Raw genomic sequence first — 4,058 nt, 5'->3', positions numbered from 1 at the left:
ATTTAACTCATTATATCCCAAACATTCTCAGTTAAATATGTAATCAAAATGAAAATACAGGCCAGACACGGTGGCTCACACCTGTAATCCCAGGACTTTGGGAGGAGGCCCAGGTGGGAGGATTACTTGAGGCCAGGAATTTGAGGTTGCAGTGAGCTGTGATTATGCCACTGCACTCCAGCCTGGGTGACAGAGTGAGACCTCGTCTCTTAAAAAAAAAAAAATATATATATATATGTATATATGAAAAATTATTATTGACGAAGGAAAAAAGAAATCATTTAATTAGACTTTCTCTGGAAAGGCCCCTGTGCCAGGAGTCTGAGTGCCAGCCCTGGCTGCGGGCCCTGGGGATGGGCATGTGGCCTCTGGGCCTCGGTTTCCTCAGCTGTAAGTGGGGGTGGAGGTGCCCTGGGCTACCCCTACCTCACAGGGCTGTTCGTGGCCCTTGACACAGGCCTCCTCCTGAGAGCAGAGAGAAGCATAGCTGGAGATCCTTACGGGGGGCTTGCACTGGAAACTCTCCCCTAGCTGTGCTATGAGGATCCGAGAAGGCGCAAGAGAGAATCGCGGAAGACTCCCGTAGGTGGCTCTTGCGGGGGTCAGTGGTCGAGCCTCGAGAGGCGATGGTGGGGATATTTAGGGAATGAAACCCCCGGACGAGATGTGGTTGATCGGAGACAGAGGACGGGTCTTCCCCGGGAAGCGTCAGACTTCTGGCTGGAGCCTTTGGTTCGGGAGGGGCCGTTTGTTAGGGGAAGGATTCTTTGGTGGGGGGACTGTGAAGAGTCACGTCTCGGGCTGTTGGCTGTGAGGTGCCTATGGGACACCCAAACGGACGCACCAGTAGGGACTGGATGGGCGCACGGACTAAGCCTCGGCAGAGGGAAGGGCCAGGCTGTTCATCTGGCCGGGGAGGTAATTGCAGCTCAGGGTGCAGCGATTTCGGGGAACACTTAGCCAGACTCTGCCCCCACTGTGTGTGTAGTTTTTCCTCCATGGGCTTTCTGGAATAACTACTGAGCAAGCTTCTGGGGTCACTCTTTGGGGGAGCTTACAAAACAAGAGAAGGGACTCCGCTGGAAGGCGAGGGGAGGGCTGGAGGCTGAGTGGAATGCAGACGGCCAGGCGGCCGCAGCGTCCTTAAACTCAGCTCACCTGCAGCGGGGCCTGGGGATCTGGGTCAGCACAAGCTCCCAAGGCGTCTCGGTGATTCTGGAAGGCCTGTCCCTCGGGCTGTCTGCATTCACAAGGCATGTGTCTAATTGTAGAAAACAGTCTGAATAAAATACAGAGGATGTTCTTGAATTAGATTGTGGTAATGGCTGTGCATCATAGCGAATACACTAAAACTGCTGACTGATGGATTTTATGTGAATTATTAGATATCTCAATAAAAATGCAGATGAGAGAAGAAAATAAAAATGACTAATAGGCATGGCACTCCGGGAAGCCGAGGCGGGAGGATCGCTTGAGGTCAGGAGTTCGAGACCAGCCTGAGCAAGAGCGAGACCCCCGTCTCTACTAAAAATAGAAAACAAAAATTAGCCAGGCAACTAAAAACAGGAAAAATTAGCTGGGCATGGTGGCGCATGCTTGTAGTCCCAGCTCCTGGGGAGGCTGAGGCAGGAGGATCGCTTGAGCCCAGGAGTTTGAGGCTGCAGTGAGCTAGGCTGATGCCACAGCACTCTAGCTCGGGCAACAGAGCCAGACTGTCTCAAAAAAAAAAAAAAAAGATATATACTCTCACCTTTACTGATGACTGATATAACTTGCTTTTTTTCTGAACATAGAACTTGACATCCTGCCTTTGATGTGTCACAGACATCTCAGATCCGACATCTGAACTGCGACCCTTCTCCAAACCTGGTCCTCCTCAGGTGAGCCCACCTTGAGAAATGAGTCCCTCCATCCGGTGCTCCAGGCTGCACCAGGGAGCCGCATGACCCCAGGATACACTCTCCTGCCTTCCCCTCTCCTTCCGCACCACCCCCACCGCAATCCAACCTGCTGCCACTCCAGGCTTCTCTACGTCCCTGCCCTTTGCCCCGCCCTCCAAGTCGCACAGCAGCCAGGAGGATCCTTGTAACCTGTGAATCTGGCCGTGACACCCCAACCCGAAGATGGGCTGCACATTTTTTTTCGCTCAAAACCCAAAGTCCTGTGGCAGAAGGAACAGACCTCTGCTCTTGGAGAGAGACCAGGACATCAGAGAATGAATTGAGCCCTTTGTCCCAGGTGGCTCCGGCTTAGGCATTTTCTGCTGATGTGGGTGGGGACCCTTTAGGCTGAAAGCCAGGTCAAGAAAGAGGAGCTGGCTGGTCCCAAGCTGTCACTGTCATCCGGCTGGGTCCTGGTCCCCATGCTGGCTTTCTCCTCCCAGGCAGGATGCTCGGGCCAGTCTGGTCAACTCTGAGCCCCTCACTGCGGGTCCTTCACTGGTGTCCATTCTGAGTTGGTCCTCAAGGTTGGGGCATCCTGCTCCCGAGTCTAAACCAGACCCCCAAGCTGTGGGCCCAGCCCAAGTCCTTGGGACCCATGCCCTCCCCACATCCCTACAGAATGGGCCAGCAAGTATGCCCCCATCTGAAATAGCCTGGGGCCCGGGGCTCGGCCTGGCAAAGCCTTCGGGGGAAAGCTGGAAGGAAGAGGGTATGTTTGGGGATAGGAGAGCCCTGGCCAGAGTTCCTCTGAGTTGCCTGGGCCTCCTGAGGTCTGACCACCGTGCAAAGTGAAGAAAAAGAGACCCTGCCCACCGCCTCACCCCTGCTGGTCCAGAGGGAGGGCTGCCTCACCCTCCCCTGCTCCCCCACCAGGACTCCCAGGATGGGTGTCATTCCTGTTCCAGTCCCTCGCTTATTCACAGAGGTTTGCTGAGTGGCTACTGAACCTCACGCGGCCTTTTAGGTGCTGGTGATACCCCTGTCCTCGGGGAGAGTGTGCTCCAGTGGAGACAGCAAAACCAAGGGAATAAAACCTAGGTCAAGCTTGTGACAGAGCCTAGGAGAGAAAAATCTGGCTGGGAAGGACGACAGGAAAGGTCTCACAATGCGCTGACATTTTAGATGGGGTGGCCAGGGAAGGCCACCCTGGACTCTTTCTCTAGACTCCCCAGGCCAATCCACTTCCCTCCGTCCATCCAGGTGGACGCTGCATGGACAGAGTCCATCCTGGCCTCCACTCAGAGAAACCGAGAAGGCAGATGTAACCCTCACTCTCCTGCGGAAATCCCTTCATGGGCGCTGGTGGGCAGAGGCCCAGCCCTTGGGCAGAGGGGGTGCACGGCCCTGGCCCCACTGCCCTTCGCCCTTCTCTCTGGCTCCGACCGTCCCAGCTGCCTGCGCTGGGGCCCTGCTGCTGGAAGGGAGCTCTCCCTCCGGCGTTCAGGCCTCCTTGCCTCCTCCAGGGTGTCTGGGCCCCAACACTTTCCCAACCCCCGCCTTCCTCAGCCTGGGCTTGGAGATCACCTTCCCCCGGGCCCCGGGTAGGTGTCCCCCACCGCCACATGTGACATCCTGCCCAGCAGTGCCCGCCCTGTGAGGGCTGGGACGGCGCCGTGTCCCAGCGCCCGGCAAATCTATGTCGAATGAATGAATTTCACCGGGCAGGGACTTGGCCTCATGCACATCAGATCTTCCGGGCCCTCCCCGTCCCGCTCGCCGCGGAGGGGGCTGGACCGCCGGGGACCGCTCCGAGGAGGGGGTGGTGGGGGTGACCTCCCCGCCCCGGACGCGATGCGGAGAGGGGGCGCCCCTCCGGCGGGCCTGGCCCGCGCCTCGCGGCCCCGCTTCTGCGAGCGGAGGCCCGGCCGGGCGGGTGCGGGGCGGGAGGTGGCGCCGGGCGCTGAGTGGCGGCTCCGGGTCCACCCCTGGCGCGCCGGTGCGGGCGGGAGGCGGGAGGCGGGGAGCGCAGGGGCGGCGGCGACGGGAGCGCAGCAGCGAGCATGTGCCGCGGAGCCCAGTAACCAGGGACGACCGGGCAGCAGCGCGCGGCGCCGGCGCCCAGCCCAGCGCAGCTCCGCGCCGCGGCGCCCGGACCGCCCGGGCCTGCCGAGCGGC

The sequence above is a fragment of the Propithecus coquereli genome, unplaced genomic scaffold, assembly GCF_000956105.1.
Source record: "Propithecus coquereli isolate 6110/MARCELLA unplaced genomic scaffold, Pcoq_1.0 Scaffold142, whole genome shotgun sequence".
NCBI lineage: Eukaryota > Metazoa > Chordata > Mammalia > Primates > Indriidae > Propithecus > Propithecus coquereli.
Note: the sequence above shows the minus strand (reverse complement) of the source record.